Genomic DNA, 13,189 nt, shown 5'->3' on the forward strand with positions numbered 1-13,189 from the left:
ATGGATCTATTTGTAATCTTTTACATATTGACATCCAGTTATGCCAGCGCCATTTGTTGAAGATACTTTCTTTGTTCCATTGTATAGTTTTGGCTCCTTTGTCAAAAACCAGGTGTTCATATGTGCATGGATTAATGTCAGGGTCTTCAATTCGATTCCATTGGTCCGTATGTTGGTTTTTATACCAGTACCAAGCTGTTTTTATTACTATAGCTCTATAGTAGAGCTTGAGGACAAGGATGGTGATGCCTCCAGAAATTCCTTTATTGTACAGGATTCTAGCTAGAGCAATAAGACAACAAAAGGAGATCAAAAGGATACAAATTGGCAAGGAAGAAGTCAAACTTTCACTATTTGCAGATGATATGATAGTATACATAAGTGACCCCAAAAATTCTACCAAGGAACTCCTATAGCTGACAAACTCCTTCAGTAAAGTGGCAGGATACAAGACCAACTCAAAAAAATTAGTAGCCCTCCTATACACAAATGATAAAAGGACTGAGAAAGAAGTCAGAGAAACATCACCCTTTACAATAGACACAAATAATATAAAATACCTTGGGATAACACTAACTAAACAAGTGAAGGACCTTTTTGATAAGAACTTTAAATCTCTAAAGAAAGAAATTGAAGAAGATATCAGAAAATGGAAGGATCTCCCATGCTCATCAATATTTTATTTTTTAAGAACAAAATGATCTAATTTTTCATAATGCTTGGAAACAAACAGATGTAGTTTGTGTCTTTGTTTTAAACCTGACAAAGAGAATTGAATATTGAGACAATCATGTTGATAATTACTGTGTGTGTGTGTGTGTGTGTGTGTGTGTGTGTGTGTGTGTGTGTGAAAGGGACATGGCTGTTTTATTAAAATACTTCTTCAGTTGAAGAATCTGAATAATTTTAAATTCTTCTCAGGTAAAGGGTGAGTGGAAATGTCTACGTTTACTGTATAGAACATCTCACAGACATAGATCACTTGCTCACTGTCCTGCACTATTCTTTTTCCTCTCACTATTTCAACTATGCTAGTCAAATGAGTTTCCATGGCGCTGTCCTCAAAAGTTGTACAGGGCATGACGGATTGTTTTGTTTGGCAAAATCCTCTAAAATGTGATTCATTGTCTGCAGGTGATTCATGGTTAGGAAATTAATTCTGAACTGTGCCAGTGATTGTGGCTGATTAAGGTCCAGAAGTCCCCGCTGCTGGCTCACTAGCACTCATTGTCAACTGGAATATTTCTAAAATTAAAAGAGCTGAAAGTGGATGTGCTTGATGCATGGAATTTACATGCATGTTTGCATCTTTTGAAGCGGCTCCCCAGCCTACACAATTTTAACTGTTGGCATGAAAATCATTCTCCAAGTGTCTGCCTGAATGAATCACATTTTACAAATAAATACCTGTCAAATGGTGCAATTACTTCAGATCCAGTCATTAAGCAATAAAATAAAGAGTCAATAGGATACATCTGCTGCAAAGTGCTAGAGAAATGCGAGTTTCCTTCTCAAGTTACTTGTCTTTAATATTTTAGCCTAATTGGGAAAGTGATTCACTAGAAACATGTTCCACTCAGTCTATTCATGGCACCCAAAAATGGAGGGGACGGGCTCCCTATGCCTTCCCTTGGGAAATGAAAGAAGCATTTGTCTGTGGGAGAAGAAGGAGAAAATCAGGGAGGGAAGACAGGACAGTATTCCTGTCATGTGCCACAGGCAGAACTCCCATAAGAGAAGAAAGTGAAAATCTTAGGATGTGAGCCACTTCTCTCTCACTCCTTAGCATTTAGGTGAGCATATACACGTAAAAGTAAAATTCAGGATATCTGCTGTTGCAAATAAAATGTCATTGTTTGAATATGTAGGTTTTCCTTAATGAAGTAACTTTTCATTGTGATAGGATCATAAAAGAAGTATGGTTTCATTGTTAAAGCACTAAGAGAAAATGACAGGAAAAAACAGAAAGTTACAGTAAATATTACTATTGAGACAACTAATGCCACCACCTATATCTCTTAGGGCCTTTCTCATTTTCAATAATCACAAACTAAGACATAAGAAAGCTTCCCTGTGACAGCTGTCTCCAGTGTCCCCCTGTGTCCAGTGTCTCCACTGTCACCCTGTCTCCACTGTCTCCAGTGTCCCCCCTGTATCCAGTATCTCCCCTGTGCCCAGTGTCTCCAGTGTCCCCCTGTGTCCAGTGTCTCCCCTGTGTCCAGTGTCTCCAGTGTCCCCCTGTGTCCAGTGTCTCCAGTGTCCCCTGTGTCCCCCTGTGTCCAGTGTCTCCAGTGTCTCCAGTGTCCCCCTGTGTCCACTGTCTCCAGTGTCCCCCTGTGTCCAGTGTCTCCAGTGTCCCCCTGTGTCCACTGTCTCAGTGTCCAGTGTCCCCTGTGTCCAGTGTCTCCAGTGTCTCCAGTGTCCCCCTGTGTCCAGTGTCTCCAGTGTCTCCAGTGTCCCCCTGTGTCCAGTGTCTCCAGTGTCCCCTGTCCAGTGTCTCCAGTCCCCGTCATGCTCCAGTGTCCCCTGTGTCCTGTCTCAGTGTCCCCTGTCCAGTGTCTCCAGTGTCCCCCTGTGTCCACTGTCTCCAGTGTCCCCCTGTGTCCACTGTCTCCAGTGTCTCCAGTGTCCCCCTGTGTCCACTGTCTCCAGTGTCTCCAGTGTCCCCCTGTGTCCACTGTCTCCAGTGTCTCCAGTGTCCCCCTGTGTCCACTGTCTCCAGTGTCCCCCTGTGTCCACTGTCTCCAGTGTCTCCAGTGTCTCCAGTGTCCCCCTGTGTCCACTGTCTCCAGTGTCTCCCCTGTGTCCCCCTGTGTCCAGTGTCTCCAGTGTCTCCAGTGTCCCCCTGTGTCCACTGTCTCCAGTGTCCCCCTGTGTCCAGTGTCTCCAGTGTCTCCAGTGTCCCCCTGTGTCCAGTGTCTCCAGTGTCTCCATGTCCCCTGTGTCCACTGTCTCCAGTGTCTCCAGTGTCCCCCTGTGTCCACTGTCTCCAGTGTCTCCAGTGTCCCCCTGTGTCCACTGTCTCCAGTGTCTCCCCTGTGTCCCCCTGTGTCCACTGTCTCCAGTGTCTCCCCTGTGTCCCCCTGTGTCCAGTGTCTCCAGTGTCCCCCTGTGTCCACTGTCTCCAGTGTCTCCCCTGTGTCCAGTGTCCCCCTGTGTCCAGTGTCTCCAGTGTCTCCCCGTGTCCCCCTGTGTCCACTGTCTCCAGTGTCTCCAGTGTCCCCCTGTGTCCATGTCTCCAGTGTCCCCTGTGTCCAGTGTCTCCAGTGTCTCCCCTGTGTCCAGTGTCCCCCTGTGTCCAATGTCTCCAGTGTCTCCCCTGTGTCCCCCTGTGTCCACTGTCTCCAGTGTCTCCCCTGTGTCCACTGTCTCCAGTGTCCCCCTGTGTCCAGTGTCTCCAGTGTCCCCTGTGTCCAGTGTCTCAGTGTCTCCAGTATCTCCCCTTGTCCACTGTCTCCAGTGTCCCCCTGTGTCCACTGTCTCCAGTGTCCCCCTGTGTCCACTGTCTCCAGTGTCTCCCCTGTGTCCAGTGTCTCCAGTGTCCCCCTGTGTACACTGTCTCCAGTGTCCCCCTGTGTCCAGTGTCTCAGTTCCCCTGTGTCCACTGTCTCCAGTGTCCCCCTGTGTCCAGTGTCTCCAGTGTCCCCCTGTGTCCAGTGTCTCCAGTGTCCCCCTGTGTCCAGTGTTTCCAGTATCCCCCTGTGTCCAGTGTCTCCCCTGTGTCCCCCTGTGTCCACTGTCTCCAATGTCTCCCCTGTGTCCACTGTCTCCAGTGTCTCCCCTGTATCCATTGCCTCTTGTATCTCCAAAATCACCATGAAATTACATACTCAAGTTGTTGCTTCAAGGAGAATGAGCAAGATTTGAAACATATAGAGTAGAGGTATTCCAGCTAATCACCATTATATAGTGATACATAAGTGATTGTTGTTTGGGACTCATTTGTTACATAGCAATAAATAGCAAATACAAGGCATGTTTGGAAAGTACAATATTTTCATCTTGTTTTTTGGTTCAGTTAACATTTAACAATATATCATAATTCAAATAAATATTTCTATTTCCTATTCCTGCTAGACTGTGAGGTTAATGAAAGCAGATATACTTGTATGATATTACCAGAGTTCGATCTGGTGTACTGCTAGAACAGTAAGATTATTTACAGTAAAATTATTTCAAAGATACCATTTTAATTGCTGCATTTTTCTACTATATATATATGAGTTATATAATATATAAACAACATATATTCCATTGTATATAATGGAATAAAATGCACTTATTAGATATCTCTATACATATACACACAGTAATATATTAGATAAATGCTTTATTTTATCTTGTTCAAACACATTATACAACTTTAGGCAAGTCTGTTCTGGACTGATTATTTTCTTGGGAAAAATTCCTGTACATAGAATTTTGGAGCTGACATTTAAATATAACTTTTATATCTGCATTTTTGTGACTGTAACTTGCCAAATGGCTTTTATTTCTCTTCTAACATGTTTAGTTCAAAGATAGTCTTTCTAGGTTAAAGTAATGAGTGGTGTCAGATTGCTCCAAGAACAAGGGAGTTTTCCCCCCTTAAAATTGAGAAATTAAACTGTAGCTACATCTTGTTTGATTATTTTCTCTGTTTCTTTAAAATGCTATTTATGTTTATACTGAAAAACAGATATATAGAAAGAGATAGAGTTAAATCAATAGATAGATCATGGAGAGGTAGGTAGATCGATATATAAATATATAGATAGATGATCCAGATAGATGATAGATGATAGATAGATAGAAGATAAATATATGGACAGACAGACAGATGGACAGATAGATAGCTATCACCTTTCCATAAAGGGGCAGCTATCCAGGCCCACATGTACAAGTTAGAGGATAGCACTGTGGAGCTGGTTCCCTCCTTCCATCATCACACGGGGCCCAGGGATCTAGTTCAGGTAGCTCATCAGGTTTGCACGGCAACTGACTTTTCCTGCTAACTTTCTCACTGGCTCTATCTCTCATACTTTGTTCATGTCTAGTCAATGAAACTCTTCTCAGGTTATGTATGGACTCCTTATCTCCTGAGTCTCCACTGTAGAAATGCCATCCTCCACCCTTACACACTGAAGAGATTCATTTAGTAAGAGAGTATAGAAACTCTGCAGCGCACACACTGAAAATTCCAAAGATGGGACCAGTAAAAGCCAAGGCAGAACCATGTCATGTTTTTCTGTATATCCATATTGTGAAACTTGAAGGAACATTTGATACTTTCAGATAAACCAGACTTGAAATCAAGAAGCAGGAAGTTGACTAGAGGAGCTGAGAACTTATTATCACCCAGAACAGAGGGAATTTGCAAGCATGGCTCTTGGCTGGGCACAGTCTTTCAGGAGGCCATAATTGTGTCTGTGTCTCTTCCTTCCTCGTCTCCGGGGACCATTGTATACACAGACTCTATGGTGAACAAAGACACTTTCATTACTGCTTTCTGTGCAGAACCTGCTCAAAGCACAATAGACTTGTCAATCCATGGTAATGTTATTCCCACCTCGTGCTCTGTGCTGTGCTTATTATAAAGCATAAATGACAGTGGGCTGACAGATTTTGTTAGCACAGACACTGGGTTTTTAACTACACTTAATCTGTCTTAATTGATGTATATTTCTATAGTTTCAAAAACTTTAGTGGGTTGTTTTCCAAACCTGGTCAATGTCTATTTTAATGTTGATATCATGTGCAGTTTGGGGCTATAGCTGAGGCATATAAAATCAGAACTTAATTCTTTCTTGAAATAGGTAAATGGTTTGTAAAGATCAGAAAAAAAGAAGGGGTGGATTTCTCCTAGTCTTGAGTTACTGTAATTTTAACCCTCTCCTGATATCAGCCTTGTCCTGGGTTGATTTGAATATAACACCTTTTAGCAGAGGTGAAACATTTAATCCAAGATCAGAATTCAACTCTATAAATAGAATAAAAGCTGAAAGGATTTGAAAAAAAGAACCATGTTCTTAAGTGTCCCCCATTCTCACTACTGTCCCCAAAGAAAGCCATGTCTTTGCACATGATGTTATGCTTATATGAAGTCGTACTTGTGAGCAGCCAATTTCAAACCAAAATTACAGTGGGAAGTCCCATATTTCAGTAAAGATTTTCCCATTTATCCATAAACTTTCAATTTAATAAAAACAAGGCCACTGGATTTTGAAACAAATTAGAAGGGGAAAATGAAAACTGATACTCTCTATTTATGTTGGAAAATTGGAGACATAACTCAGGGCCTGCCCTCATCCCTGTCCCACAAAAAGACCAGATTTATACATATATTCAAAATGATATGAATAATTGGTGCAATTATTCAGATATTTGGCTGAATATATTCAGACATCAACATAAAAGTGTTTTGATATTTTGGAGGCTTAAATTATTGAGGTAATTGGACAAATTCACTATTTCACATTGCCTGAAAGTTTAGGAGTGCCTAATTACAGTATAATTTGCAGGATTTCTGTGCTTGCACAGACACTTGAAGAGGACTAGATTTTAAATCAGGAAGCTGGGACTCTATTTTCCTTCACACTTCTTGGGCATGTGACCTTGGGCACAAGCCATTTTCTTGTTAGTGGCCCTGCACCCTGATCTAGATACAGATTATAAAGTAGACCCACCACATTTTAAGAAGCTGAGGAAAGGTAGCTGACACAGAGGAAGAGCTTCTACTCTTTGGTCCCCAAGTGCTTTGGACACTTCATTTCATCATCATCACAATGGTGTCGTCCTGGAGTGCACAGGGACGAAGATGGACAGCAAGAATTTCACAAAGCCCAGACAAGAGTCTGTGTCTTCTAATGAGACAAACCCACACAAACACAATATCCCCCCTACTCCAGCTAACTCGGTCAGTTCAATGAACCCAAAAACTTACACAGAGCTGAGAAATGTTCTAGTGAATATTTGAACTTGACAAAAACTTCACCTATTCTTTACTGATTTCTCGGAGACACTTGAACAAATGACTCTGAACTGTGTCACTGCTGGACTCCTGTCCAACATGATGGGCGTGGGAACCTGTTAGCTTTCTGGCACCATCATCAATAATATGTTTACTGTTTACCCCAGCTTGGAAAGCAGTCCCTAGAGTTGAGTTAGCAACACGAGCAGGAAAACATGAGCAGGAAAACATGAGCAGGAAGATCCTTATCTGATCAGAATTAGATCTAGTCATAATTCAGAGTATTAGACAAGCAATGATGTAATGGTCCTCGTTGACATTTGAATGTCCCTCAGTAATATGGTTCTCGAATGACTGATGGTACGTTTAGGAAGACTGTAGTTAAAAACAGAGCAACAGCTTTATGCTGAAGCTTTGCTCACTCATGTGCTTCTCAACCACACATATGTATGTGTTGACACACATACATTGTCATCCATGACATAATAAAGATATGCCCATGAAAATAGCCAGATTGTGTCTGTTTTAGACATGGAGAAGTCTTCATTTTCTCCACACTCAAGCTTTCCCACACATGGAAGAAAAAAATTTAAAAAGCTTTTCTATTTGGATTCCAGAGGGAAGATATTTTCCACCTGTTCATCACCTGCTTACTCTTCAGATAGTGTGATGGTTACAAAATAGCAAATTCCATTTCCCATACATTTGCACCAAACATACTATACAATGGATAGAGGACAGTTGAAAAGGGTAAATTGTAGTGAATAAAGGGAATGTACCTTTCTAGAAATATTGGGTAAGACAATAGATGGCCCAGCTACACAAAATATGAAAATACTACATATAGACTAATTTTATATTAAACCCTTGCTAGTAAAACTGCAAATGCAAGTCAATCTTTGACAGATCTAAAAATACAGCCACGTGTTTTCAGATTTTGCAGTCAGAGTTTCATCTCTGTAGATTTCTTTGCCTTTTTGCTTTAATGTGTAGAGCTGATTGGGCTGTCTATGTTAGCACTGAGCAGTGAGTTTCTGAGAATGCACTTTAACCAGCAACAACACAGTCCATTTGCTGTGGGCTCTTTAATCTGTCCAACACCTGCCTTGTATATCCTGCATTTCATATTTGACAATTTGCCTTCAGCATGAAGTGTCTTGTAGTGGCAGCTGGGTTTTCACAAAAATAAGTACTCCTTTTGAGAGCTCCTCTAAAAGAGCCATGTCATTTGAATGTGCAATTTTGAAACGTTCTTGAAGGGTTAACGTATATTTCTATGTACTGCTCACATGGACTGTTGGCTTCTGCCTCAGTGAAATGGGATGATAATACATATTATCACTTCAGCATATGCATTTCAAAATGATTGGGGTAGATGATGAAACAACTATTAGAATAATTTATAAATACATCTCAAAGAAAATCATCTTATCATGGGATCAGACACAACTAAAGTCCTTTCATTTTCTATGCCTCTTAACTACTGCTTGGTGAATCAATTACCTGCTAATACTATGATACTAAAGGCATTGAATAGAACATATAGAAATCATCAGACAGTTGCTGTGGAATGTCTTTCTGTATGCTGTGAATATGTGTGGCTCCAATTGGATAAAAAATAAAGCTGTTTTGGCCTATGGAAGGAAAGCTTACAGCCAGGTGGGAAATCCAAGAAGAGAGACAGGAATGAGAAAGGAGGAGTCAGGGGAGACACCAGCCCACTGCCCAAGGAGCAACATGCCAACAGACTGGTTATGCCACAGCCATGTAGCAATACATAGATTAATAGAAATGGGTTAATTCAAGATGATAGAGCTAGCTAGAAAGAAACTTAAGCCATAGGCCCTACAGTTTGCATATAATATTAAGTCTCTAAGTGGTTATTTTATAAGTGGCTGCAGGACTGTGGAGCCAGGTGGGACCTGAGAAACTTCCAGCTACATTTAGCTGCCCAACGTGTTGGCCCAACTTTCCACCTAAAACTTGAGAGAACATTAAAAAATGATTCTAAAATGGAGCTAAAAACAGCTTTCTAGTTGTGTTTCTCAGGCAAGCCATGAGCTATAGTATGGCTGATTCCCAACTTGTGGACTTGACCTATGGCATTGTGGATTCCCCCTACAAAGAGACACCTACAAAGAGGTGTCTCCAAGCCATGCAGCACACTGTGTGGCAGATTTAGCTTTTGTTAGTACAGACAGAAAAAGAAAGGTTTCTGGGCTACATGCTCTTTGATGGAGGCATAGGCCCACTGCTTCCCAGAGTTGGTTGTGAGCAAGGCTCCCAGAGCTGGCAGTAAAGGTACCACTGCTGTGATGGGAAGCTGAGGTGGGCAGAGCCAGGTTCCAGGGCTGTTGCTTTGGTCCTAGCCACACTTCAATTTAAATCAATTGTAAAAAACTGATTACAGATTCACAATAAGACAGATTCAGATGGAATAAAACTCTGAACAGCTTATAGTGTATGTAAAAATGTATGTAGGCTTGGAAGATAGAGGAAATGTAGTATACGCAGTTATATAAAGAAATAGTTTAAAAAAATAAAGTCTTTACAGAGACAGAAAAAGTAATATAAAAGTTAAGCCACAAAAAGGTGGAAATTACACAGTCTATATTGTATTGTCTTTGTGATTTTTTTCCTTTTATTTTACAATACCATTCAGATCTACATATCAGCCACGGATTCCCTTGTTCTCCCCCCTCCTGCCCCCTCCCCTTTCCCCCAGTCCACCCCCCATTCTCACCTCCTCCAGGGCAAAGCCTCCCCCGAGGACTGAGATAGACCTGGTAGACTCAGTCCAGGTAGGTCCAGTCCCATCCTCCCAGACTGAGCCAAGCGTCCCTGCATAAGCCCCAGGTTTCAAACAGCCAACTCATGCAATGAGCCCAGGACCCAGTACCACTGCCTAGATGCCTCCCAAACAGATCAAGCAATCAACTGCCTCACCTATTCAGAGGGCCTGATCCAGTTGGGGGCCCCTCAGTTTTGGTTCATAGTTCATGTGTTTCCATTCGTTTGGCTACTTGTCCCTGTGCTTTATCCAATCTTGGTTTCAACAATTCTTGCTCATATAAACCCTCCTCTTTCTCGCTAATTAGACTCCTGGAGCTCCACCTAACTGCAGAGAGACATTTGATTACAAAGGCTACTCAGTTAAACCAATATATATATTTTAAAGGTATCATGACTTTAAAAATTGTGTCTAAGGATATGTTGCTTTGGCAAAGAGGTTATGCTTTTGTTTTCACAGATGATAAGAACCTGTGGATTGCTTCTAGGCTAATATGATTTGATCAACCAAGACCCCCTGAAAGGTCTCTGATGACACCATGGCCCAGATGATCAGCTTCAAAGCAACTGGATGAGATGATCCACCTTTCACAAACTACTACAGCCAAGGTTTAACTATAATTCTTAATTTTCTCAGGATCACCATAAGATTGCCAGTGTCCCCAATCAGCAAGAAGTAGTAGGAAAAGCTATGCCCAAATGCCCAAAATATTGTTTATGTTTTTTTTTATTTAAAGGAGGTTGATTATAATTGCAATACCTTTCTATAAAAGAAAAAGGATAGATAGTATAGATATGATAGACTAAAAGCCTAAATTATTGAATCTACTTTTAAAGAGCAACAACTTGTTTGAAATGTTTTACATTACTATGGATTTAAGTTAATTGATACAAATTTAAAGTTAATTTTGTTATACTGTATTTATATTTCTACTATTGTTTAAGGTATTATGTTTATGCAACTCATTTAAACTGTAGTGTATAATTAAGAAAAACAGATTAATTATTAGTCATCTATGATAATCAAACTTACAGTCATGTTAGTTAAGTTTTCTAGGTATACAGAGATATATTTCAGATAGATAGGTAATCTTCAAGCACTTCAGAGACCTGTAGAATATGGGATTTAAAATGTTTTAAACTTGGACTTTCTAGACAGTGAGACACATCTGCTCCTGGCAGCATTAATTTACTTCAAAGAGGAGGATGGGCATTGAAGAAACCCCATATGGAGTTTACTTTCTTTTTGGTAAAAAGAGACATTTGGGCAAGAAACTGTTCTTGCCTGGACTGATTAATAATATGTTGTATAAACTTGACATACAGGACCCATAGGAAAATGAACACTGAACTCTGCCAAAACAAAGTGAGATGGTCCTTCAGGTTCCTGCATCACAGAGGAGACTGCTAGACATTCTGCAGGACACAGGGAGAAGCTACTTAGAAACTCTAGGCCTATAAGCTGAAGATGGATACATCAACGTTGCAGAGGAACTTTGGGTGACTGTCCAGGCAGCCAACTGTCTCTGTCATTCTAGGTTTTTGTAAGTTGCTTACAGTGCTCTTCCTGTTTACTTAGGTACTTATTTTCTTTAATTTTGCCAAATATAAATAGACTAGATATTGTAACTGTAATTCTTGCTTGATAACTGTTTTGTTATATACAATTTTGCTATGTTAAATTTAAAACCTTCCTTTTGATTAGACAGAAAATAAGAAGTGCTGTGGGATGTCTTTCTGTATGCTGTGAATAAAGCTGTTTTGGCCTATGGAAAGAAAGCTTACAGCCAGGTGGGAAATCCAAGAAGAGAGACAGAAAAGAGAAAGACAGTGTCAGGGTAGACACCAGCCCACTGCCTGAGGAGCAGCATGCCAACAGACTGGTAATGCCAAGGCCAAGTGGCAATACATAGATTAATAGAAATGGGTTAATTTAAGATGATAGAGCTAGTTAGCAAGAAACTTAAGCCATAGGCCATACAGTTTGCAAATAATATTAAGCCTCTGAGTGATTATAAGTGACTGTGGGATCATAGGACCAGGTGGAACCAGAGTAAATTTACAGCTACAGACAATGGCTTGCCCCAAATAAATACAACTAGGTAGTTGAAGTTCATTTCATAAACACTCAATTTGTATGTCTTTGTTTTGTATTTGTCCCCATGCAGATACATGTGTATACATATGGCCTGGAATCAATAGTGTGTGTCTTTCTTAATTGCTTTTCCCTATTTTTTGAGTCATATTCTCTCACTGAAGCTAGAGTTTGCACATTCAGCTAAACTGGCTGGCCAGTCAACACTGTCTCCCCACCACAGTTGGTGTTGGCATGCCCAGCCTTTATGTGAGTGCTGAGAATCTGAACTCAGGATTACATGCCTCTACAGAACTGATTTTACTAACTGAAACACATACCCAGCCCTGTACACTCAAATTTTGCATTTAAACTTATACTTATTTTAGTAGAGTTTTCTTTGAAATATGCCTTATAGCAAACTGTATCATTTTGGTCTAAGACAATTGGAATTCAAATGCAGTTATCACTAGCTGTAGTGCCTTTGTGTTTTGCAAAGTCTGGGCTGGAAGTACTCTAATATCCCAGTTGGTCCTCAGTGACCATTTCCACTCAGTGTAAACATTTTCTCCTGAATATGTTTTGTCATGCTTAGACACTTGGCTTACCTTGGGCTTTTTAAAATATTGTTTTCAAATATGACTAAACCAAGGGACAGTCCCTTAAATTTTGAGCCCTCAGAACCACTGAATGTAATGGTCAGGTACTGGAGAACTTTGGTCATATGTATTACCCACTAGGTTGAGCAAGTCACTTGCAATAGGAGAAAATAATTGATAGGTACCAAAGTGGAAAGAAAGATTAAGATTGTGAGAGATTCTCGTGGTGAATACCACTTTCTTTTTCTGCTTATGTCTGAGGCTCAGCTATTGCTACAACTTTTGGGGGGTAGAGATGTATCCTTCTGGTATGTTTCCTTCATTGTTGAAGTGGAGCCCTGTCAGCTTAATGTCGTGTACAATTAAAGAACCCTTAGGACATTACTGGCTACCTACATTATCCACAGCATACTACTGAACTTTCTTCATAGGACAGATTACACTTACATAGAAACCTCAATCAAAGACACCATCAATACACATTGGAGAATAGACAGACACTTCACAAATGCTGGTCAAACTGAATAGCTGCATAGAGAAGAATGAAACCTAATTATTTATTTGCTGTCTTGTACGAAACTCAATTCCAAATGGATCAAGGACCTCAACATAAGACCCAATCCCTCGAATTGGACAGAGGAGAAAGTGGGGAATACCTTTGACTCGGTGGCACAGGAAAAGACTTTCTGAATAGGTTCTAGGGGTGCAGGCATTAAGAAAACCATTTGATTCTATCCTAGGTCTCTGGGGTATCCTGCTTCTGGGTTCTGGCCCTCA

This window comes from Peromyscus leucopus, chromosome 6, assembly GCF_004664715.2.
Source record: "Peromyscus leucopus breed LL Stock chromosome 6, UCI_PerLeu_2.1, whole genome shotgun sequence".
NCBI classification, from domain to species: Eukaryota; Metazoa; Chordata; class Mammalia; order Rodentia; family Cricetidae; genus Peromyscus; species Peromyscus leucopus.